We start from the raw sequence: 27,034 nt of genomic DNA, 5'->3' as shown, positions 1-27,034 counted from the left end.
GTTCCAAAATAAGCTAGTAATTAAATGTCTAAACTAATCCTTCCTTCCTACAGAATGTCTATATCCATCCATTCTCTGCACATGCATGTGCCTATTCAAAAGCCTCTTAAACGTCTCTGCATATTCACATTCCAGTTATCCACTGCTCTCTGTGCCCCACACATCTGCTTTGAACTTTCTCCTTCTCACCTTAAATGCATGTGATATAGTATTAGGTACTTCGATCCTACGAGAAAGAAACTGTTGTCCGTCTGATCCATGCTTTTCATAATCTTATAAATTTCTGTCAGGTCTCTCCTCATAACTTGTGGAAAACAACTGTAGTTTGCCAACATCTTCTTATAGTGCATGCCCTCAAATCCAGGCAACATTCTGGCAAACCTCTACCGCACCCTCTCCAGAGAAGTACAGCTCAGAAACAGGTTCTTTGGCTCATCTAGTCCATGCCAAAACCATTTAAACTGCCTACTCCCATCAATGTGCATCAGGACTATAGCCCTCCATACTCCTACTATCCATGTACCTATCCAAACTTCTTTTAAACATTGAAATTTAACTTGCATGGACAACTTGTGCTGGCAGCTGATTCCACACTCTCATGATCCTCTGACTGAAGAAGTTTCCCCTCACGGTCCCCTTAAACTTTTCACCTTTCACCCTTAACCCATGACCGCTAGTTGTCCCACATAACATCAGTGGAGAAAGCCTGCTTTCATTTGTCCTATCTATACCCCTCATAATTTTGTTTATCTCTATCAAATCTCCTCTCAATCTTCTATGTTCTAAAGAATACCGTCCTTATTCAATCTTTCCTTATAACCCAGGTCCTCCAGACCCGACAAAATCATTGTAAATTTTCTCTATACTCTTTCAAACTTATTTACATCTTTCCTTAGGTGACCAAAACTACACACTATACTCCAAATTAGACCTCACCAACATCTTCTACAACTTTAACGTAACATCCCATCTCCTTAACTCAATGCATTGATTTATGAAGGCTAATGTGCCAAAATCTTTCTTTACAACCCTATCTACCTGTGACACCACTTTCTATTACACTCTTACCATTCACTGCACAGAACCTACCCTGGTTGGTCCTACCAAAGTGTAAAACCTCACACTTGTCTGCATTAAATTCGATCTGCCATTTTTCAGACTATTTTCCAGATGATACAGATCACTCTGCAAGCCACAATGACCTTCCTCACTGTCCACTACACCCCCAGTCTTGGTGTCATCTGCAAATTTGCTGATACAGTTAACCTATTATCCAGATCATTGATATAGATGACAGACAAACAAGGAAAGCTCTGCTAGATCTGATGTACAACATTAATTAAACTGCAGTATGGATAGAGGGTCATCACATTACAGACAAGGCATAAATAGACTACGGCAGATATTTAAGGAGATATTTCATTTTTCTTAAATAGTCAAGTCAAGGGGGATTTCAAATTTAAGGGAAAGACAAACTACTGTGAAGATTAGTACTAACCTAGTAAAATGTTAGTATCTATAATTTACCAAAGGGTGATGGAAAAAGAATTTTTAAAAATTATAGGGTAAGCTTGCAAGGAATATAAAAAGCTTCCACAAGTGCAAGCAATATAAAAAGCATCCTTTAGTACAAGAAAGCTGGTCCCTCTGGCATGGTGCCATAGGACTGAAAAAATGAAAATGTCACTCCACTCTTTAAGAAAGGAAGAAGGCAGCAGAAAGGAAATTATCGACCAGTTAGCCTGACCTTAGCAGTTGGAAAGATGTTGGAGTCAATTGCTAAGGATGAGGTTATGGAGTATTTGCTGACACAGGATAAGATAGGACAAAGTCAGCATGATTTTCTTATGGGAAAATCTTGCCTGATGAACTTCTTCAAGGAGATTACACATAGAACAGATAAAGGGGATGCAGTTGATATTGTATATTTGGACTTTCAGAAGGCCTTTGACAAGGTTTCACACATGAGGCTGCTTACCAAGTTAAGAGCCCGTGGTATTACAGGGAAGTTACTAACGTGGTTAGAACATTGGCTGATTGGTAGGAGACAGCGAGTGGGAATAAAAGGATCCTTTTCTGGTTGGCTGCCAGTGACTAGTGGAGTTCCGCAGGGCTCGGTTTTGGGCCTGCTCCTTTTTATGCTGTATATCAATGACTTAGATGATGGAATAGATGGCTTTTTTTGCCAAGTTTGCAGATGATACAAAGATTGGTGGAGGGGCAGGTAGTGTTGAGGAAACAGGTAGGCTGCAGAAGGACTTAGACTGATTAGGATAATGGCAAATGTAATACAAAGTTGGAAAAGGCATGGTCATGCTCTTTGGTAGTAGAAATAAATGTGCAGAATATTTTCTAAACTGGGAGAAAATCCAGAAATCTGAGATGCAAAGGGACTTGGGAGTCTTTGTGCAGAACACCCTAAAGGTAAACTTGCAGGTAGAGTCAGTGGTGAGGAAGGCAAATGCAATGTTAGCATTCATTTAGCATTCATTTCAAGAGGTCTAGAATACAAGAGCAAGATTGTGATGCTGTGGCTATATAAGGCACTGGTGAGGCCTCACTTTGAGTATTATGACAGTTTTGGGCTGCACATCTGAGAAAGGATGTGTTGGCATTGGAGAGGGTTCACAGGAGGTTCACAAGGATGATTCTGGGAATGAAAGGGTTATCATAATGAGGAACGTTTGATAGGTCTGGGTCCATATTCAATGGAATTTAGAAGGATGAGGGGAGAGCTCATTGAAATCTTTTAAATGTTGAAAGGCCTAGACAGAGTAATTGTGGAAAGGATGTTTCCTATGGTGGAGGAGTCTAGGACAATAGAGCACAGCCTCAGGATAGAGAGGCATCCATTTAAAAGAAAGATGCAGAGAAATTTCTTTAGCCAGAGCGTCGTGAACTTGTGGAATTTATTACCACAGGCAGTGGTGGAGGCCAGGTTGTTGGGTGTATTTAAGGCAGAACTTGATAGGTTCTTGATTGGACATGGAATCAACGTTTACAGGGAGAAGTTTGGGGAGTGGGGCTGATGAGGGGAGAAAAGGATTAGCCATGATTGAACGGGGGAGCAGACTCAATGGACCAAGTGGCCTAATTCTGCTCCTATGTTTTATGGTCTAAAAGCAAAGACCATTTAGCCAATAACATTGATGCAGGTCAAAAATAGCGCTCTAACTTAATCCCACTTTCCAGCACTTGACCCAGTGGGCCCACACAACTCCCAGGCAGTTTTTTAAATGTATCATTGATTTCTCTCCAAAGTCTTCTTCCTATAATGGTCTGGTCAGAATTGAATGCATTACTCCAGATTAAGCAGAGTTTTATAAAGCTGCTTTTATAAAGCTTCCTGGACAAAGGAAGATAAAAATAGGACATATAGTACCATGGAAATGGCTGGTTAATAAGAAATGTTGATGAATTGAAATACATTGGGTTGGGTCGATAATTTAATAGGTAGGATACACTGAAATGTATCCTACTCTTTGTCTCGAACAAAGGAAGACACTGTTGCTGCTGGAGATCTGTTACATCAGTTCTAAGTCATCACTGCAGATGTCCCAGACTTGGCTTCTTGGCATAACCATGTACAGCTGCTCATTTTTCCAACTGAAGTTCTGAAGGGAGGCTGTTTTGTTGATGATTGCATCAGGTTCAAGTGGATGACAGCATGCAGAATGATCTAGACAACATCCAGGGATGAACTTATAAGTAACAAGTAACATTTGTACCACAAAAATGCCAGACAGTGACTGTCTCCAACAAAACTGTGCCTAACTACCTACCCTTGACATTCAATAGGATTACCACTGTCAGGTCCCGAAACATGCATATCCTTGGGATCATTGATGATTAGGAATTTGACTGGACGAACTGCATAAATACTGTGATTGCAGGAGGTTAGAGGATGGATATTCTACAGTGAGTGACTGACCTCCAACACCCCAGATTGCTAGCTGCAAGGCATAATTCAGAAGCTTGAACAAATCCTCTCACTTGCCAAGAGTACAGCTTTGTCAACTCTCCAGGAGATCAACACCAACCAAAAAGGATCCTCTTTTTGCCACCCCATTAATCATCCAAAATAATCAAAATAATTACTTTCTCTATTGCTGTATTGGTCATGGTTTATTATTGTCATGTGTATCGAGATACAGTGAAAAACATTGTTTTGAATGCCATTCATACAGATCATTTCATCATATTAGTGAACTGAGATCGTACAAGGGAAAAGCAATAACAGAATGCAGAATATAGTGTTACAATTAAAGGGAAAGTGCAGTGCAGGTAGATAATAAGCTGCAAGGCCATGATGAGGTAAATAATGTAGTGTTTTAGCTACAGAGAAAGTGTAGTGAAGTATACAAATAAGGTACAAGAGACATGATGAGGTGGATTGGGAAATTGAGAACTCATCTTTATTAGTAGAGCAAGTTTAAAGGTACGGGGTTTTCTCCTTCTCCCAATTCATATACTGATCTTCTGAGAAGCTACAAATAGAATTGAACATTGTAGAATTATCCCCATTTCTGACATTTTGATGAAAGGAAGTTCACTGAGGCAGCAGCTGCAGATGTTTGGACTATGTGAGCTGCCTTGGGAAAGTTCAGCAGTGATGTCCCAGGAAGAGATGATTGACCCCTAACAACTGCAGCCAACAACTTTGTGTGAGGTATGACACCCTTCAGTTCCGTTCCCTTTGATGCCCATTTTTTTGATGCCACGCTCTGTCGAGTGTTGCCTTGATGTCACTTCATCTTACCTCTGGAAATCAGCTTACTGATCCATGTTTGGACTCAATCTGCCAGTGGGTCTGAAGCTCGTCCATCCTGACATTCTCCCTTCTCTCCCCTCCCATCGACAGAGGATAAAAAAGACTGAAAGCGTGCTGAAGGATAGTTTCTATCACTCTGTTGTAAGACAATTGAATGGACCTCTGGTACAATAAGGTGGACTCTTGCTGACTACCTCATCATTGCCTAGTATTTTATTTGTCTACCTGCACTATGCTTTATCTGGATGTGCAGCACTTTATTCTGCATTTTGATATCAATTTTCCCTTGTAGTACCTAGATGTATTATTGTGATGACATTTTCTGTATGGATGGCATTGAAAACAAAATTTTTGACTGCACCTCAATACATGTTACAATAATAAATCAATTTACTAATTCATACCTATGGTTGATAGGTTATAGGAGGATCACAGCTCTGCTGATGACACTTGAATTACTTTGTTGGATTGTATTTGTCTTGCTTTATGGACAAAGGACTTATGTGGGTTATTTTCTGTTGAAGCCAATGTTGTAACAGTTTTCAAAGAATTTAGCTCAATATGCATATATTTCTGGAAAACTAATCCTCACCAGAGTTACCGGGATATTGAGCAACACACACAAGATACGAGAGGAACTCAGGAAGTCAGGCAACATTTATAGGAGGTAATAAACAATCGATATTCCTCTGATCTTCAAGTACTTCCTTTTAAAGAATTCTAAAACACATTGCCTATTCCTTTCATTATTTAAGAACAAAGACTGCAGAAGCAATTCACTGGGATACTCTTTGCTCCGGCAGCCTTTTCTCAATCTGTGCTTTCAGCTCTTTCTTGATATCACATCGGCTGTATCAAATTGCTGAAGAATGGCTTGTCTGATGGTTGGGGCCTCAACCATTTTTTTTAATACCAATTTTGAGTTCCCAGCTAATACCTTTTCATCAATAGCTGAAACCACCCAACCTAAAACTGCAGAAAAAGGTGAAGCTAAATTGGAGAAGATTATTTAGAGGAACATATTAATAATGAAAAATCCAAACAAAAATACTTATTTGTTTGGAAGTACTCGAGGATCAGAAGAATATAGAAACAGGCCTAGGCTATTAGATCATGAAGCCTGTTCATTTTGAAATTTAAATTGAATGTATTTTCATCTGTGCTCTCCTTTTAAGTTATTTTTATCGGTGATTTCCTCTTCTGTTTTTGAAATCATTGCTATTTTCTTTCTCTCCCCCTAGGCAGATGTGGGAGATTTAATCCCAACACGTACCATCAACAGAAATAGCAGCAGTTGTTATACTTCCAATTTAACTTGCTGATAAAGGTGCCCGTGCAGACAGGGAGAGCCGGGGCGCAGTGGAAGAATTACAATGAGCCAGAGCAGAGCTGCAGATCCATCTAAAAATAGCTTCAGCACAAGCAGTGACGCTGCTGGGGTTTTTACTTGTCTGCATCATTACATGGGACCATCTGCTTTTGTCTCTCTCAGCAACTCCCTGCTTGTCAGATGCATAGTGCCCTCCCCTGCACATGTAGTGTAAACACGGAGGGATAGCACAGAATGATGTCACTTGTTTTTTGAAAAGGGAGAGCCCTGCTTTCAGATTACCATGCAGCAGTATTGACCTAGGTGTGTGTTTCGCTCAGCTTCCCTTCCCAAAGGGATTTTAACCTTCACAATCTAATGGAATAGATTAACAATGGAAGTGAGCTTGCCATTTTCTAACTAGGCACACTTGCATTTCTATTTTAAATGGCACCTGCTGTGGGTGGACAGTATTCTTTTAGTGGACAGCTGGCTAAAAGTCAATGAGAAACCGGTATCAGAGGAGAAGGTGTATTAACTGGAGTTACCCTGGTGTTTCTACCCCCATTCCTGAGTGCAGGGTCACTAAGGGGTGTCAAGCCCTGATTGACATTGAAGGGAGGGCCTAATGGGGGATAACTAGCTGTATCCTCTCAGCTTTAACACAAGAAAGCATTCCCTGACCTCAAGCATTGACACGGCTATTGTTCTGGCAAGGGAGAAGACCAAATTTATTTACTCGGCTTCCTCCAGCGGCCTCTTTAGAACAAAGGTGCTGGTTAATCTACCCCCCACACCCCACCAACTGACCAATGGACCTGTGGTGTGTACAACTCAGGTACCAACTGACATCAGGAAGGTGTCTCAAAGTTGACATCAGGATCATTTCTTAGTCGAACGACAAGTCCGCAAACAGAAACCGATGGAAACACACAGCAGAACAGTCAGCATCAGCGGAAAGCAAAACAGAGTTGGTGGTTTGGATTCAGAACTGGAGAGAACATTTTTTTTGCTGTTTCTTTTTCCACAGGTGCTGCACGATTCCAGCATTCTCTGTTTTCATTTTGGATTCGCAGCAAAAGGGAGAGGTGAACAAAATCAAAGGAAAGATTGTTGACTGGGTGGAGGCCAGGAGGAAGTGAATGGCACAAGTGGTGATGGTACTGACTGAGAGAGGGTGGGGAAGCCTTGCTAATTGTAGATGACCTGTTTGGATAGGATGTAAATAAAAGGAATGAATGTGAAAAGCCAAGAGGGGGTGAAACTGTACTGGATGGGACTGGAACTATAAAATAACTGACAGGGAAGCAAAACACCATAGATGTAGGAAGGATGTACAGCAGGGGTGCCATGTGGTAAAAATGAAGTTTAGCCTGAACACGTTAACTAAAACAGAATGATGTCAATCCTAGTTGCTTGTCCTCTTTTGCACTTTTGTCATTTTATTGAAATCAAAAATCTCAGAAGGCAAACAAGCCTGCTGCACTCAGCCCCCTCCATATGCCCCTGGGTGAGCCCGAGGACAGTAAAACATTCCAATAAATGGGATTGAGTATGACCTTTTTCCAATCTAACTAAATGGAAATGGGTTTTCTATTGGAATTTCTCAGGACGGAAATGGAATTTATTGTTGGAGCCAGAGTTGTGAAATGAATTTACTTATTTATATATTTACTTAATTTATTTGGAGATACAGCGCAGAATAGGTCCTTCTGCCCCTTTGAGCCTCACCACTCAGCAACCCCTGATTTAACCTTAGTTTAATCACTGAACAATTAACAGTACAATGACAAATTAACCTACTAATCAGTGGGAGGAAACCGGAGGACTCGGAGAAAACCAACACACCTCACGGGGAGGACGTACAGACTCCTTACAGATGATGTTGGAGTCAATCTCCAAACTTTGACGCCCCAGGCTATGATACCGTCGTGCTAACTGCTACAATATCTTGTTGGTTGTGAATTAGCTTGTACCTGACATTAACCATTCAACACTATAATCAGCAGATTCTCATTGTCGTTTTCCTCTGCCTTATTGTCTCTTTCCTTCTTTCCATGAGGTAGTGGCTCACAAAGGGGTGATGTCTTCTCCATGACGAAGAAGACATCACCCCAGATGCAAGGTGTTGATCGAGCACATTGACTGTCCATTTCCCTCTATAAATCCAGCCATTGTTTTTTGTGTAGCTAACCATTGTAGCCGTAGAACAGCACTGGATTTGAATATCAATCTGGATTGTCGTGTTAAAGCCTTCGGAGTTGGATCTGGACCCACAACCAGACAAGGTTTTTACGAAACTAGACACTGCAGACAATATCTAATACATAGATAAACCACTTTTCACAGCACACAGTGGGATCTGAACGTGCTTCTTTATTTTGTAAGCTCTCATTCTCAAGAGCCAAGTTCTTTCCTTCCCTTACTGGATACGCACAGCAATTATCCCTGCCAACCACCAGCAGCTGTGTTCTCTGATACGTTACCAGCAAAAGTATTCACGTATTCCATCTCCAGTCAGACTGGATCTCAGTATAGATTTGAAAATGAAGAGAATTGCCTTGCTCACTGCTGGGGGTTCTGAGGGTTGCAGCCATTTGGAAGTTGCTCCTGCTATATGCATATCTGCTTGGTACACTTAACACGAGTTAATGCACCACAGCCAAGAGAGATGGCAGAAGACGATTTCTTCCACAGCTCCAGGTTCGAAAGCAGCTGCAGATGAAGATTATTTTCTCCCACGGAACACAAAGGTCACAGGTCAGGTTACCAGCTGCTGCTTCAAGCATCTTGTTGCATCAGAAAATACTCATTAAGGCATTTCTAAAGCAAACAAATGTTAGAGCTCGCTCGCCATTGGCAGAGCTAAACCTCAATCTACTGGGCAATGTTAATAAAGAGTAGCGCTATGTGATGGCGGATTTAAATCAGACAGCAGTTGGTTTCAGAACACACTTGCCCATTATATGGTTTCTATTATGTAATGTTCGCTACAACCATAATATTTAAATGACCCTTGTTAAGGAGAAATGTTGAAACCTGTGGTGTTTAATGAAGTAGAATTGAATTTGCTGAAAGCCAAACTAGTTTCTTGTTTTTACAGATAAGGAAATGGTTTAGGTTTATTGAAAACTTTTTAAGAAGTTGATTTAATTTGATACATAAGGCCAAACAAAGGCAGGTTGCCAAATGGAAACGGTCCCAGTGGAAATCCAAACAGTCAGGGAGATACTGAAGTGGTTCTTTTGGGCAGGAGAAGAGGCACTTCAGTGACTATGAAGGATTACACTACTGGATGTGCAGTGAACCATATGGGGCTGCAGTATTTTATGTGATGTGTTTAAAGCTTCAAAGGCAACTGCAGCCACATGTAGAAAAATGTGGCTGTTGTGATCTCAGATAAGCATGCCAAGTGATAAGAGAAACATTTTGCCAGTGGACTAAATCTCAAAGTCTTTTTCCATTCCAACACAAAAGGTTCCTCTTTGGAGATCAGTTCTTTAACACAAAAGAGTAACACAAATTGACCCCCACTTTTATAATAGCTTCCAACTCTCTATCAGGAAATCCAAGTGATTTTCAACCAGTGAGGTTTGGACGTTCTGACACTGTGGTAATTCAGGCAAACAAGGAGGAATGTCACAGTGACCAGAAAACTTGCTTTTAGGGATGTTGATTGATAGAGAAATATTGGCTAGGAATTTGAGGATAACTCTGCTGTTCCTCTTTGATATGGTGGTAAGGGAATTAGTGTGCAAAGATAGAGGGACGTTTACAGATGGAAGACTGTTCTTGTTCTTGCCTGCTTCTGACTAAATGGCTGCTTATGGAACATCTCAAACTCTGCACTGAGAAGTAACATGTGTCACAGGGAGATATACAGTAAATGGATCAAGCAGGTCAAATTGTTCAACTGTGAACCAGAATCATTTGTGTGTTTGGCTTTAGGAAATGAATCTGTTGACCTGGAGAATTTCTTTTGGTCTTTCTGTCCAATGCCGCAAGATGTTGATTTATGAAATATCTCTTTTTGTTCTCTTTCCCCATTTTCACATTCCTCTTCTCCCATCTCTGATTCCTTCCCTTTCTACAAGTTCAGCTTCCTATCTCAGTACACACTTTCTCTTTAACTGAAAGAAGACTTTCTTCCAAATAAGCAATGAGGTAATTCCTTCCAGATATGAAACACACTTGCTAACAAGGCAGCATCTGGACTCTTGGATCCAGCTGGGTGGCACCTCACTAAAGGAACAGGTGTCAGTTATTGTCTGGATGTGTACACTGAGTGATGAATCAAGGCATTCAAGCTCATTATATACTACATGCACACATGCAAAATCTTCGTGAGCACTACTCCTTCTTCACCGGCCCACAGTTTAATATTCTCCTCTTCTTTGAGATGTGACAAGAATACACATAGATTAAGATGTAGCTGTCCTGTGCTGGCACCAGTGGAATCAGCAGCTGGTCTGCCACCTGTCTTCAGGAGAGAGAGAGATAAGGAAAACAATGGAGCAGCATTTGGAGATGTTAATGAAGGAAGGAGAGCTGTCAAGAGCGGCTCCCCCTTTGAACCCTGAACTGTTTGAAGTGATGGACAGGCGATACCCCAGCAGGGGGATAAAAAGGGACAGGTTCGCTAAGGCAGGACACACACACGACACCCGAGGTAACAAGACCCTGGAAGCGGTGCGTCTCTCACAAGTCGGTGGGAAGTACCGGGCCATAAACGCACAGGGTGGAAAAGCACGATCGGCGGGAACCTGGTATGTGTCCACCCTTGCCTGGGTGCCAGGTTCAGCGCAGGGAAACGATCGTATCTGGAAACGGAGGGGTCACGGTCGATGACCTCAGATGACATCACAAAGGATTCACCCGAAAGCTGACTGCGAAGGTCTGTGTGGAAGCTGTGTTGAATATTCATTCCATTTGCTCTCTCTCTCCTTCCCCCCACTGTCCATCGCTACGGCAGCAATTACTGCGAACTGAACTGAACTAAATTGAACTGAACTTTGTGTCACTTTGAAACTGGTCATTTACCCCTAGACAACGATAGAGCTTGATTGATCCTGTTATCTTAATTCTGTGTACATGGATGTTTATCATTGCTGAACTGTTGCATTCATTATCCTTTTGATTAGAGTACTGTGTTGCTTGTTTCTTTAATAAAACTTTCTTAGTTCTAGTAATCCAGACTCCAACTGAGTGATCCATTTCTGCTGGTTTGGCAACCCAGTTACGGGGTACGTAACAGAGAGTAGCTTAACACAGTACCCATCAAGTTATGAAAACACTTGATGTTTATCTTTGATGCTAACTATATGCAACCCTGCCCCTCCCCCATATGCTTGGCACGTTAAACAACTAACTGAACAGCAAGCAGTCAATTGGATTGAATAGAGTCAGTGGACAGGCTCGTGGTAGTTTCCAACTACTGAGAATATAGAATAACACTTCAATCTCAGTAATCATTCCAAAGTCTTCATACCTCACATGGAGGTGGAGTATTCTCCCCCATGTTGTTTTTTTCATATGCATAGTACCCTGACCAACATCTCAACGTCAATTAACGTAATTAAAATCAAATTTGATGGCTATTATTGGATTCTTCCTTGCTGCCTGAACTACTACAGTGTGTGAACTTCAGAACTTCCTTGCTTCATACTCTATAGAACGCTACTGTGCAAGTCTTGGTGCATTCAAGTCCAAACACTTAATACAGAAAGAGGGCATGGAATAAATAAGTAGCCCATTATGGTTTCACATTTCTGATTTGATTCTATCGCAGTGGGCACATAGTTATTGCAATACTAGTCCAAATCTTCAAACCCAAGTATTTAACAAAGCAGAATGTTGAGGATATACCTGATTCTTCATCTGCATTTCTACTATTGCACATGGAGTGGAGCATTTGCACTGGTCCACTACTTCAATAAATGTATCAGTCCCATAGTTAATCATACATGCATTATGGAAGTCAACAGTAATGAAGCATTACATGGTATTTTTGACACACAACCCAACTGCTCCATGCTAGTGTTTTCATTCATACCTTAGAAGTACCTAGATATGACCAAAAAATACAGAGACTCTGTAGTAAAAACTGGACACCAACAGACTCTCTCCTCAAAGTTGTTCAAAGTCAAAGTCAAGTTTATTATCACATGCACAAGTAAGTGCAAAGACCATCCTACTTGCAGCAGCATCACAGGCATATGGCATCAGAAAAACAGACACAAATTGCTGGAGGAGATCAGTAAGTCAGGATGTACAATGGAGCCGAATAAACAATTGATGTTTCAGGCCAAGAGCCTTCATCAGGACTTCCCTCCATAGATGCTGCCTGTCTTGCTGAGTTCCTCTAGCATTTTGTGTGTGATACTCCATATTTCCAGCATCTGCAGAGTCTCTTGTGCTTAGCATCAGATAAGCAGCATTCACAAGAAAATGGTTGAAGGGAAATAGCTGTTCTTGAACCTGGTGATGTGAGATGTGGGCTTCTGTACCTTCTTCCCAATGATAGCTGCAAGAAGATGGCCTGGCCTGGATGGTGGGGATTATTTGATGATTGATGTTGCCTTCTTGAGGCAGTGCATCTTACTGATGATAGGGAGGAATATGCCCATGATGTATTGGTCAGAGTCCATTGCTATTTGCAGCTTCTTCTATACCTGCACATTTTATTTGCCACATGAGACCATAATGCACCAGTCAGGATACTTTTAACAGTTAATCTGTAGAAGTTATTTTAAAGTATTTGTTGACTGGCACATTCATGCCTTACATTAAATCTAAGAAAATGCCAAGCTGTAGCTTGTTGAATAAATGACATCAGCCTACGGCTAAAACGTTCCAAAGTTGAAAAACTCTTCTTCATCCTCTTCTTCCAACCCCGTTAGCATCCTTTCTTTGCTCAGCTACTTATCCAGCTTTCCCTTAAATCAATCTGTTCTATTTAAAGGAAATTTAGCATCTGATAGTTCTGATGGTTCAGCATTTAGCTCACTCAGTAGTACCGAATGCGAACTTGGAACTTGGACTGAGTGTGTGTGTGGCTAGAGCCAGGGTCAGGATTGTGGCTGGAGCATCTCGCATGCAGGTCAAAAATTACAAACTGAAACCTATTTCCTGCTCCCTTTCTTTTCAATATTTTTATTAGCTTCTGCACAGAAGAATACAGAGTACTATACAAGAAAGTATATATAAAAGGTCAAAAAAGATTTTTAAAAAACTACCAATCACATTCTATCTATTCATAGTAACAATCTCATTACCCCATATTCATATAAGTTAATCAAAAGTTATATTGAAATATATTAATTTATTACAAAAAAAGTCTAACCCCTACCAACCACCGAAGCTGTTTATAAGGAGAAAAATGGTAAAATACCTTCTCATATAATAAAAATTAATATTAGCCAACATCTAAATTTATACAATGAATTGAGGGTTTTGAATGTTTTGAAAATAATTCAGAAAAGGTCCCCACAATGTTTGAAAGTCTTGACGAGATTCAGAAACTGAACAACGAATCTTCTCTGAATCTAAGCATGACATAACATTGCATAACCATTGAGCATGAGTAGGAGGAAAAATATCTTTCCATTTAAACAAAAGTGCCCTCCTAGCTAAAAGAGCACTAAAGCCCAAAATATGTAAATCAGATGTCTTCAACTTGATATCTTGTCCTGCAACAATACCAAATAAGGCCATCAGAGGGTTGGGCTTTGAAAAGTAAAGAAAAAGTTTGAAAAACTTCCTTCCAATATTTTTCAAGAATTGGACAAGTCCAAAACATATGAATTAATGAAGCTTCTCCATTATTACATCTGTCACAATAAGGAGATATATCCGAATAAAAACGAGATAGCTTATCCTTAGTCATATGAGGATCTGGATACAATTTAGAAAACATTTTGGTTTATTGAGATTTTCCCTTTCAAGTCCCACTTATTCTAATTTTTTTCAAACCGTCCATGACTGATTTACTTTTTAAAGAATGGGACAGGTTGGGTATTAAATGTTTTGGGGATCTGTTTGTTGGAGGAAATCTGTTTCCATTTGAGCAATTGTCAGCTAACTATAGCTTACCCAAAGCTCACTTTTTTAGATATCTACAAATCAGAGACTTTCTAAGATCTCAATTATGCACATTTCCTATAAGCTCAGATCAGAATTTACCAGTCGTAATTTTCAATTTGACACCTTTTCATAATGGTTCAATATCTAATATTTATGGTATGCTACTGGAGGCGAGTAATGTTCCTTTAGACAAAATTAAGAATCTCTGGGAACAAGATTTACAGACATCAATATCTGAGGAAACTTGGAATGAAATTTTTAAACTGGTTAATACTTCATTGTATGTGCTCGCCATTCCCTCATACAATTTAAGTTGGTACATAGAGCTCATATTTCCTGCTCCCTTTAAATTCCCCAGGATGGCTTGAAAATTTATTATCATAAGACCATAAGACATAGGAGTAGAATTAGGCCATTCAGCCCATCGAGTCTGCTCCACCATTCCATTATGGTTGATCCCCGATCCAACTCAAGCCCATACACCTGCCTTGCTGCCTTATCCTTTGATACCCTGACCAATCAGAAATCGATCAGCTTACACCTTAAATATACCCCTGGACTTAGCCTGCATCTCAGTCTGTTGCAGAGCATTCCACAGATTTACTACTCTCCGGCTAAAAAATATCCTCCTTACCCCTACTCTAAAAGGTCGCCCCTCAGTTTTGAGGCTGCACCCTCAAGTACTGGAAACCCCCACCAGAGGAAACATCCTCTCCACATCCACCCTATCTAGTCCTTTCAACATTTGGTAAGTTTCAATGAGATCCCTCCACATTCTTCTAAATTTCAGTGACTACAGGCCCAAAGCTGCCAAACACTCCTCATATTATAACTCCCTCATTCCCCGAGTCATCCTTGTGAGCTTTCTCTGGCCCCTTTCCAATGACAACACCTCCTTTCTGAGATATGGGGCCCAAAACTGTTAACAATACTCCAAGTGCGGCCTGACTAGTGTCTTATAAAGCTTCAACATTATCTCCTTGCTTTTATATTTCTATTCTCCTTGAAATAAATGCCAACATTGCATTTGCCTTCTTCACCACAGAGTCAACCTGTGAATTAACCTTTGGGAGTGTTGCACGAGGACTCATAAGTCCTTCTGCATCTCTGATGTTTAAACCTTCTTCCCATTTAGATAATAGTCTGCACTATTGTTCCTTTTACCAAAATGCATTATCATACATTTCCCAACACTGTGTTCCATCTTCCACCTTTTTGCCTATTCTTACAATTTATGTAAATCCTGCCTCAATCGCATTGCTTCCTCAGCACTACCTATGCCTCCACCTATCTTCGTATCAATGGCAAACTTTGCCACAAAGCAATCAATTTCATTATTCAAATTATTGACAAACAATGTGAAACGTAGCGGTCTCAATACTGACCCCTGAGGAACGCCACTAGTTACCGGCAGCCAGCCAAATAAGGTCCCTTTTATTCCCACTGACTGCCTCCTGCCTGTCAGCCATTCCATCATCCAAGTCAGTATCTTTCCTGTAACACCATAGGATCTTATCTTATTAAGCAGCTCATGAGTGGCACCTTATCATATGCCTTCTGAAAATTCAAGTAAATAACATCCACTGCCTCTCCTTATGTCTACCCTACTTGTTACTTCCTCGAAGAACTCCAACAGATTTGTCAAGCAACCATGCTGACTTCGACTTATTTTACCATTGGTCTCCAAGTACCCCGAAACCTCATTCTTAATAATAGACTCCAACACTTTCCCAACCACTGAGGGTAGGCTTACTGGCCTATAATTTCTCGCAATTCCTCCGTCTCCGCCGCATCTGCTCTCAGGATGAGGCTTTTCATTCTAGGATGAGGGAGATGTCTTCATTTTTTAAAGAAAGGGGCTTCCCTTCCTCCACTATCAACTCTGCTCTTAAACGCATCTCCTCCATTTCACGTACATCTGCTCTCACTCCATCCTCCCATCACCCCACTAGGAATAGGGTTCCCCTGGTCCTCACCTACCACCCCACCAGCCTCCGGGTCCAACATATTATTCTCCGTAACTTCCGCCACCTCCAACGGGATCCCACCACTAAGCACATCTTTCCCTCCCCCCCTCTCTCTGCATTCCGCAGGGATCGCTCCCTACACAACTCCCTTGTCCATTCATCCCCCCCATCCCTCCCCACTGATCTCCCTCCTGGCACTTATCCGTGTAAGCGGAACAAGTGCTACACATGCCCTTACACTTCCTCCCTTACCACCATTCAGGGCCCCAAACAGTCCTTCCAGGTGAGGCATCACTTCACCTGTGAGTCGACTGGGGTGATATACTGCGTCCGGTGCTCCCGATGTGGCCTTTTATATATTGGTGAGACCCGACGCAGACTGGGAGACCGCTTTGCTGAACATCTACGCTCTGTCCGCCAGAGAAAGCAGGATCTCCCAGTGGCCACACTTTTTAATTCCACATCCCATTCCCATTCTGACATGTCTATCCACGGCCTCCTGTACTGTAAAGATGAAGCCACACTCAGGTTGGAGGAACAACACCTTATATTCCGTCTGGGTAGCCTCCAACCTGATGGCATGAACATTGACTTCTCTAACTTCCGCTAGGCCCCACCTCCCCCTCGTACCCCAGCTGTTACTCCTTTTTATGCACACATTCTTTCTCTCACTCTCCTTTTTCTCCCTCTGTCCCTCTGAATATACCTCTTGCCCATCCTCTGGGTCACCCCCCCCCCCTTCTTTCTCCCTAGGCCTCCTGTCCCATGATCCTCTCGTATCCCCTTTTGCCTATCACCTGTCTAGCTCTCGGCTCTATCCCTCCCCCTCCTGTCTTCTCCTATCATTTTGCATCTCCCCCTCCCCCTCCAGCTTTCAAATCCCTTACTCACTCCTCCTTCAGTTAGTCCTGATGAAGGGTCTCGGCCTGAAACGTCGACTGCGCCTCTTCCTACAGATGCTGCTTGGCCTGCTGCGTTCACCAGCAACTTTGATGTATGTTGCTTGAATTTCCAGCATCTGCAGAATTCCTGTTGTTTTGGCCTATAATTTCCTTTCTTTTGCCTTCCTCCCTTCTTAAAGAGGACAATGACATTTGCAATCTTCCAGTCCTCCAGGACCATGCCAGAGTCAAGTGATTCTTGAAAGATCATGACCAATGCATCCGTTATCTCTTCAGCAACCTCCCTCAGGACTCTAGGATGTAGTCCATCTGGTCTAGGTTACTTATCCTTCAGTTTGCCTCACATTTTTTCCTTTGTAATAGCAATGGCACTTACTCCTGCTCCCTGACGCTCACGGACCTCTAGCATGCTGCTGGAGTCTTCCACAGTGAAGACAGATACAAAGTTGTTGTGTTTTAAAAGCTTCCCAATCATCCAACTTACCACTCACTTTTGCTTTCTTATATGCCCTTTTCTTGGCTTTTATGCAGTCTTAACTTCCTTTGTGGGCCACGGTTGCCTATCCCTGCCATATGAGAACTTCTTCCTCTGTGGGACATATCTATCCTGTGCCTTGTGAACTATTCCCAGAAACTTCAGCCAACTGTGTTCTGCCATCATCCCCTCCTGTAGTCCACCTGGGTAAGCTCTCTCTCATGCCTCTGTAATTCCCTTTATTCCATTGTGATCTTTTCTTTCTTTCTTTTCCCTGATAAATTTGACTTATGCTTCTCCCCCTCAAATTGCAGTCTGAATTCAAGCATATTATGATCACTTTTTCGAAGGGTACCTTTATGTTACGCTCCCTACATTGCTGTTTAATGTGTAAAAAGACAAGTTCAGTTATAACAAGAAGAAACATCCAATAGTCCTAAAAACCTTCTAGTCCAAAACCACCAAACCCTGAGGATGCTGGATTATCAGTGCTTTACCTTATTCCAGCTATTCCTCAAAGGACCAAGCTTCATGTTATAATTATTCTCAATATGAAGATAATTTTCTTGAAATCCTATTGTATTTTGAACGATTGTCTTATGCTTAGGGATCCTGATTCAGGACTTTTCTATGTCTCACCACTTAACCTTTTTTATAATCTTCAAACTCTCATTTTAACATACCCCTGTGGCAGAATTCACTGGTGGGAGATCAACAGCTGTGATCTCTTCACTTCAGCACCTGGACATGCAAATAGAATACAATTTAATTCACACAAATCATCCAACTAGAGCTCAAGACACACACCGCTGATCAGCAGACTTCAGCTGTGAAGCATTTCTTTAGAAAGAGGCGGACAGAGATTGATGGGCTAGGAGAACCACCAACACCCTCTGCCCACCAATCTCATCCGCTCCGTTAGCCCATAAACTAAGATTAAACCACTTGAGAAAGTACCCAATGAAGTTTTAGTCAGCGATGTGAATTGCAGGTTCACTGAAGTGTGTCTCACTGACTGCAGATCAGCAACTGAGAAGAATTTGATCTGTTTGCCCTGTGAAATGGATTCATGTGAGTTGCGGTTTTAACAGGAAAACCAGCTGGAATGTTTGATCAATTCAGGGACTGAGGTAGAACAAGCCACAATGGCCTATTGAGAAATAGTGTTAAAACAGGAACAACAAATAATCACGTACCAGTAGAACTCCTTTAATCTGGCACATTTTTTCTTCAGCGGTTTGATCGAGGCACAGCTGCACAGGCGCGTGGACATCAGCGAATTAGACCAGCGGGAAGAATTTAAAAAGGAGACAGCTTTATAGAGCCAGAATTGGAGTAGAGCGATTTAGAGTAGGAGGGTTTTGGCTCAATGGGGCTTCGGTGATAATGGGTCGAGGCAAGGTAAGTTACTTGTGAAGAATAGGAATAGTTAGTACTGTACGTCTGCAAGGCCGGTGTTCTGTAGTGGGTGTCGAACGTGGGATGTCCAGGTGACTGCCAGCCTCCCAGACGGCTACATCTGCACCAGGTGCGTCGAGCTGCAGCTCCTTAGGTACCGGGTTAAGGAACTGGAGATGCAGCTCGATGACCTTCATCTGGTCAGGGAGATTGAGGAGGTGATAGACAGGAGCTATAGGCAAGTAGTCACACCGGGGCCTCGGGAGACAGATAAGTGGGTAACAGTCAGGAGAGGGAAGGGCAAGAGTCAGATACTAGAGAGTACCCCTGTGGCTATCCCCCTTAACAATAAGTACTCCTGCTTGAGTACTGTTGGGGGGGGGGAAAGAATAACCGACCTGGGGAAAGCAACAGTGGCCGCACCTCTGGCATAGAGTCTGGCCCTGTGGCTCAGAAGGGTAGGGAAAGGAAGAGGATGGCAGCAGTGATAGGGGACTCTATAGTTACGGAGTCAGACAGGTGATTCTGTGGACACAGGAAAGAAACATGGATAGTAGTTTGCCTCCCAGGTGCCAGGGTCTGGGATGTTTCTGATCGCGTTCACAGATACCGAAGTGGGAAGGTGAACAGCCAGAGGTCATGGTACATATTGGTACCAACGACATTGGTAGAAAAGGGAAGAGATCCTGAAAACAGATGACAGGGAGTTAGGAAAGAAGCTGAGAAGCAGGGCCACAAGGATAGTAATTTTGGGATTACTGCCTGTGCCACATGACAGTGAGTAGAGGAATAGAATGAGGTGCAGGATAAATGCATGGCTGAGAGATTGAAGCAGGGGGCAGGAATTCAGATTTCTGGATCATTGGGACCTTTTTTGGGGTAGGTGTGACCTGTATGATAAGGATGGGTTGCACCTGAATCCAAGGGGCACCAATATCCTGGCAGGGAGGTTTGCTAAGGCTGTTGGGGAGAGTTTAAACTAGAATTGCTGGGTAGTGGGAACCAAACTGAAGAGACGGAGGAAGGGGTGGTTGGCTCACAAATAGAGAAAGCTTGTAGGCTGTGTAAGAGGGAGGATCTGCAGGTGTTAGAGAAGGGATGCACTCAGACTGATGGTTTGCGATGTGTCTATTTTAATGCAAGGAGTATCCTGAAGAAAATGGATGAGCTTAGAGCGTGGATCAGTACTTGGAGCTATGATGTTGTGGCCATTACAGAGACCTGGATGGCTCAGGGGCAGGAATGGCTAGGCTTTAGGTATTTCAGAAAAGACAGGGAGGGATCAGAAGAGGTGGGGGTGTGGCACTGCTAATCAGAAATAGTGTCACAGCTGCTGAAAAGGAGGAAGTCACTGAGGGATTGTCTACCGAGTCTCTGTGTGTGAAAGTTAGAAGCAGGAAGGGGTCAATAATTCTACTGGGTGCTTATTATAGACCACCCAATAGTAACAGGGACATCAAGGAGCAGATAGGGAGACAGATTCTAGAACGGTGCAATAATAACAGGGTTGTCGTGATAGGAGATTTTATTTTTCCCATTATTGATTAGCATCTCCCTAGAGCAAGGGGTTTAGATGGGGTGGAGTTTGTTAGGTGGTTTCAGGAATGTTTCTTACCACAATATGTAGGTAAGCCTACAAGAGGAGAGGCTGTACTTGATCTGGCGTTGGGAAATGAACCTGGTCAGGTGTCAGGTCTCTCAGTGGGAGAGCATTTTGGAGATAGTGATCACAATTCTATCTCCTTTACCATAGCATTGGAGAGGGATACAAGCAGACAAGTTAGGAAAAAGTTTAATTGAAGTAAGGGGAAATATGACGTTATCAGGCAGGAACTTGAAAGCATAAATTGGGAGCAGATGTTCTCAGGAAAATGTACAGCAGAAATGTGGTAAATGTTCAGGGGATATTTCAATGGCGTTCTGCATAGGTATGTTCTAATGAGATAGGGAAAGGATGGTAGGGTACAGGAACCATGGTGTACAAAGACTGTTGAAAATCTAGTCAAGAAGAAAAGCTTATGAAAGGTTCAAAAACTAGGTAATGATAGAGAGCTAGAAAATTATAAGGCTAGCAGGAAGAAGCTTAGGAATGAAATTAGGAGAGCCAGAAGGTGCCTTGGGGGGCAGGATTAAGGAAAACCCCAAGGCATTCTACAAGTATGTGAAGACAAGAGGATAAGGCATGAGAGAATAGGACCAATCAAGTGTGACAGTGGAAAAGTATGTATGGAACTGGAGGAGATAGTAGAGGTACTTAGTGAATACTTTGTTTCAGTATTCACTACAGAAGGGGATCTTGGTGATTGTAGGGATGACTTACAGTGGACTGAAAAGCTTGAGCATATAGATATTAAGAAAGAGGATGTGCTGGAACTTTTGGAAAGCATCAAGTTGGATACGTCACCGGGACCTGACAAGATATGCCCCAGGCTACTGTGGGAGGCAAGGGAGGAGATTGCTGAGCCTCTGGTGATGATTTTCGCATCATCAGTGGGGACAGGAGAGGTTCCGGAGGATTGGAGGGTTGCAGATGTTGTTCCCTTATTTAAGAAAGGGAGTAGAGATAGCCCTGGAAATTGTAGACCAGTGAGTCTTATTCAGTGGATGGTAAGCTGATGGAGAAGATCCTGAGATGCAGGATTTATGAAAATTTGAAGAGGCATAATATGATTAGGAATAGTCAGCATGTTTTGTCAAAGGCAGGTCATGCCTTATGAGCCTGATTGAATTTTTTAGGGATATGACTAAACACATTGATGAAGGTAGAGCAGTAGATGTAGTATATATGGATTTCAGCAAGGCATTTGATAAGGTACCCCATACAAGGCTTATTGAGAAAGTAAGGAGGCATGGGATCCAAGGGGACATTGCTTTGTGGATCCAGAACTGGCTTGCCTACAGAAGGCAAAGAGTGGTTGTAGATGGTTCATATTCTACATGGAGCTCGGTGACCAGTGGTGTGCCTCAGAGATCTGTTCTGGGACTCCTTCTCTTCATGACTTTTATAAATGACCTGGATGAGGAAGTGGATGGATGGGTTGGTAAATTTGCTAATGACACAAAGGTTGGGTGTGTTGTGGATAATGTGGAGTGCTGTTCGAGATTACAGCGGGACATCGATAGGATGCAAAACTGGGCTGACAAGTGGCAAATGGAGTTCAACCTAGGTAAGTGTGAGGTGGTTCAATTTGGTAGGTCAAATATGATGGCAAAATATAGTATTAATGTTAAGACTCTTGGCAGTGTGGAGGATCAGAGGGATCTTGGGGTCCAAGTCCATAGGGCACTCAAAGCTCCTGTGGTTAAGAAGGCATATGGTGCATTGGCCTTCATCAACTGTGGGATTGAGTTTAAGAGCCGAGAAGTAATGTTGCAGCTATATAGGACCCTGGTCAGACCCCACTTGGAGTACTGTGCTCAGTTCTGGTCACCTCACTACAGGAAGGATGTGGAAACTATAGAAAGGGTGCAGAGGAGATTTACAAGGACGTTGCCTGGATTGGGGAGCATGCCTTATGAGAATAGGTTGAGTGAACTTGGCCTTTTCTTCTTGGAGCGACGGAGGATAAGAGGTGACCTGATGGAGGTATATAAGATGATGACAGACATCCCACCTCTCCCGGAAGTTCGAGAGTCTCCTGCATATTGATAGTGGCTCCCTGATGCCTGCAAATTATATACAATATCCCGGAAATCGATTTTTTTTGAGAGCGAGCGAGAGAGAGAGCCTGTGAGTGAGAAGGAGAGAGCGCAAGAAAGAGCACGCAAGAGAACGTGCGAGAGCACGAGAGAGAGAGCGAGCACTATGCCAGAGTGTTCCAAAAAAAGAAAATATAAAACGTACTTCACCGCAGACTACACTAAAGTGTACCCCTGCCTAATGGGGATCAAAAATAATGACAGTGTTGCTCACTGCACTGTTTGCAACAGTGAGTTTTCTATTGCCCATGGTGGGTTAAGACTGTAAAAGACATGTTGAGGTGAGTTTAATCGGTGTCATTCGTTCATTAGCATAGCTAACGTTATTTAAACTATCTGGCTAGCTGCTAAGGAGATACTCTATTGTAGACATCCCACCTCTCCCAGAAGTTCCAGGAGTCCCCCGCAAATTGACCATGCTACCTCCCTGAAATGAGTTTTTGCAGGGTGGGATGTCTGTGATGGGGTGCATCGATCATGTGGATAGTCAGAGGCTTTTCCCATGCTGAAATGGCTAACATGAGAGGGCACAGTTTTAAGGTTCTTCGAAGTAGGTACAGAAGAGATGCCAGGGTTAGGTTTTATTTACGCAGAGAGTGGTGAGTCCGTGGAATGGGCTGCTGGCGACAGTGGTGGAGCCGGATACAATAGGGTCTTTTAAGAGGCTCCTGGATAGGTATATGGAGCTTAGAAAAATAGGGGCTATGGGTAACCCTAGGTAATTTCTAAAGTAAGTACGTGTTCGGCACAGCATTGTGGGCCGAAGAGCCTGTATTGTGCTGTAGGTTTTCTATGTCTCTGTTTGGGCTTTAGAAGTGCTTGTTTGGAAGATATTTCAGATGTTTGGATACTGTTTTATTAATACCACCAAACACTTGTAATTCTTTTATCAGATGTTATACAGAAGAGTAATAAATTTTTCAGTGAACCCACTAAGTTTAAAGGAGTGCAGGAAGAAGGGATGAAATGTTATAGAGGTATTGAATATAAAATAGTGAGGAGTGCAGATAAACTGGATGATCAAAGCATAGGAGAGTCTAAAATTATAGGGCATAGGTTTACATTAAGAGGAGAAAGATTTAAAGGGGACCTGAGGTCGACACTTCAAAGAGGATGGTGAGTATGTGGAATGAGCTGCCAGGGAAATTGGCAGAACCAGTCACAATTATAGCCAGAAAGGTTTAGAGGGAAATAGGCCAAATGCAGGCAAATGAGATAGCTCAAGTAGGCAGCTTGGTTGCCATGGACAATTGGGCCTGCAGAGCCTGTTTTGTGTTGTATAATTCTATGATTCTATGTGATTAAAGGGAGCATGGGAATCAGCTTTCAGTGGGTTTAAATGGGCCCTCCTGACTGTCAAAAGAACAGGAACAATCAGGCCATGGTGTATTTAACGGGGCATGCATTGTAATGCATCTAAGATTCTGAGCTCCTCTGATACCTCCATGTGACAGAACCCAAGGTTTTTTCCCTAGTGGTTAGATGAAAGAAATGATGAACGAATATTGTTGGAGGCAATTGAATGGCAAGTAACTGGAAATGGTCACGTGGGCTAAAATGTGGTAAAAAATGTTTCTCTCAATGACCCTATTGACTAGAGGTATGTTGAAGCTGTCAATGAACAAACACCTGTATTGGAGAGTCTGCACAGATATCTTTAGTTTAATCCTTAGAGCAGCAGTGACTCATACACTAGCAAGCTGTTGTGTAGTTTATAGCCAAGAGGCGATTTGTCTATTGCACCAAGTGTAACCAGTGCTTTGAACATGCACACTGACCCCAGCCCATTTGCTTAGTTCCAGCTGCATAAGGAAGGTAAGAAATGCTGTAGCATCCACCTTAATAGAAGGGGAAGGATATCACTGTGACACCTTCCAAAGATACAGCTGTTCTTGGAACCCCACAGAAGAATCAAGTAACATTTGGTGTTTGCAACTTATATAAATTATTTGCTTTCATTTAGGCCCTGGATTTAACAGGAAGCTGCATCTTTAGTGTTAATAAGGTGTTCTACTGACTAATTCAGTCTGGTGCAAACGTGTATAATGAAACACGAATTTAAATTCCCTATGAGAGGAAGATGAAATTGGAAGAAGTGGATAAGCGTTGAAAGCATGGAGAAGTTCACTGGAGACAGCAGGGCATTCCGTTCAATTTGAGCTTAACTCAGACCGCTCAGTAACTCTGCAGCTGATTCTTTGAAATGGTCTCACCACCATCTCCCAATGCCAAGTTTCTCACCTTTCACGTTATTGGTGGATCCTGGGACTGATTAGGCCATTTTCCAGTGACACCATCTATGTTGTATCGTCCAGTTAAATGGCAGGGTGCTCTCTCCAATGCATGCTACTGACTGAATGTTCTGTTGGACAGAATAAACATGATCAGTGCCTGCAGCTGCTCATCACAAACTGTTCATCACATCGGGATATCTTTCCTTGAAGAACATTTCTGACTCACTTGTTGCTAAACACCGATCTTTGTGTTGTTGTGTTGTCCTCCATGGACATTTCCGTCATGTACACCTTCTTCCTGAGTATATCACTACTATTTTACTGTTGCCTTTGATTCACTTCTGCAGTTCTCACTGGCTGACACACAACCAACATTACAAACACATGGGTTTTAAGTAAGTGTTCCTACCATGTTTGTCGTAGACTGGAAAGTGTTTGGAGATGGTATCAAACCATTCTACCATTCCATCATTGATATAAATCTTCTTTCCATTCACAGCTACGACAGCACTTGATTCAATCACACAATTATTTCACAATTTTATTGGTCCTTTTCCATGTATTGACTCAACTTCTGGCTTATTCCTTCTCCAAAGATCTATTAGATAGTCTCTGAGCTCAGGCTGTGCACTCCTCTTTTGGTTGGCTATCCACAAACTTCAGTTGTAATAGTGCCAGTGAATTAGCCCATGTTTTGATCACACCTGTCTCCATGGAAAGAACTTCTAAACCTGAACTCTTTATTTGCCAGCTTGCGGCATCTGATCGAAAAGGTTTAAATACTGCACATTCTGGCTTGTATTCTCAGCCTGATGTATGACATGTGTAACCAGGGTCTAGAGAAACCATTGGCAACTGTTTCTTCTGGCTTCAGTTTACACATGCCTTTCCTGAAAAACTCTGAAGCTCTGAAGTTGAGAACTTTTGAATGTCCTGATAAGAGATCTTGCCCACAGCTCATACACTAGTGAACTCACTCACAATCTCTTCAACCTGTGGACTTTTTGATGGCAAAAGTATTGATATTCCCATTTTTGAGCATACTGACATTTCTCTGCTCTATACATGGTACTAGGTCGATATTCATGTGTAGAAAAAATGGCTACAACCACTCACCAATATGTAAGCAACAGTGGTGTAGACTTGATGGGCCAAATAGCCTACTTCTGGACAAATATACATAAATGAGAAAAAATGAGAAAATTATATACGCACACATATATATGAAATATGATGTGATACCAGGAAAGGCATAACATGTAGTACACATACTTCCTGTAGTTTTTAGGGATTCTTACCTATTATACAGTAAAGGTCATAGGCACATATATAGATAGCTCAGGTGCCTATAACTTTTGCACCATACTGTATTTGTCAATGCGGAGCAGAGAATGAGTTTGTAAATCTGGCAGGATCAAAGGATGTTGGGAATGGTGAGGGTGGAGCACTGCCAGAGGGATATGGGACAGGTGACAGAGAAGGATTACCAGGGGCAGGACAGTGATGTCGGTGCAGACACACCCAGCCCTGAGACAACAGGCAAGGTCATTTGATTCCGAGCAATTGGTTTATTGATCATTACAGAACGTCTCTCTGGTGCTTCCTGCTCCCTCCCCTTTCCCTTCTTGTTTTCCCAAGCATGATTCCCCTTTTCCTGCCCCCTTTCAACTCTCAGTCCACAATAAAGTCCACAGAATCAGGTTTATCATCACTCACATGATTTTTTTTGTGGCAGCAATACAGTGCAATATATAAAATTACTACAGTGCTGTGCAAAAATCTAACTAGCTGTAGTATATTGCCCAAGACTGTTGCATAGTACTGTATTCTATGTAATAGAATAGTATAGCACATTACAGGCCCTTCGGCCCACAATGTTGTGCCGACCACTAAACCCTGCCTCCCATATAACCCCCCACCTTAAATTCCTCCATATACCTGTCCAGTGGTCTCTTAAACTTCACTAGTGTATCTGCCTCCACCACCGACTCAGGCAGTGCATTCCACGCACCAATAACTCTCTGAGTAAAAAACCTTCCTTTAAATCCCCCTTGAACTTCCTACCCCTTACCTTAAAGCCATGTCCTCTTGTACTGAGCAGGTGCCCTGGGGAAGAGACGCTGGCTATCCACTCTATCTATTCCCCTTAATATCTTGTACACCTCTATCATGTCTCCTCTCATCCTCCTTCTCTCCA

The 27,034-nt window shown here is 42.3% G+C and overlaps 1 protein-coding gene and 1 long non-coding RNA gene across 3 annotated transcripts in view; one reads left to right on the top strand and one right to left on the bottom strand.

Annotated features, from left to right (window-relative positions):
• Positions 1-27,034, top strand: part of nrg1 (neuregulin 1) — a 931,591-nt gene that overhangs the window by 568,382 nt on the left and 336,175 nt on the right. The window lies entirely within an intron of this gene.
• LOC134345699 (uncharacterized) overlaps positions 1-27,034 on the bottom strand; it is a 38,856-nt gene that overhangs the window by 5,562 nt on the left and 6,260 nt on the right. Inside the window, exon 2 of the long non-coding RNA XR_010017751.1 lies at positions 24,845-24,965. This is a non-coding gene — a long non-coding RNA (uncharacterized LOC134345699). The remainder of the gene's footprint in view (positions 1-24,844; positions 24,966-27,034) is intronic.

Source organism: Mobula hypostoma, chromosome 4 (assembly GCF_963921235.1).
Source record: "Mobula hypostoma chromosome 4, sMobHyp1.1, whole genome shotgun sequence".
Classification (NCBI taxonomy): domain Eukaryota; kingdom Metazoa; phylum Chordata; class Chondrichthyes; order Myliobatiformes; family Myliobatidae; genus Mobula; species Mobula hypostoma.
This window is presented reverse-complemented; position numbering and strand designations above follow the sequence as displayed.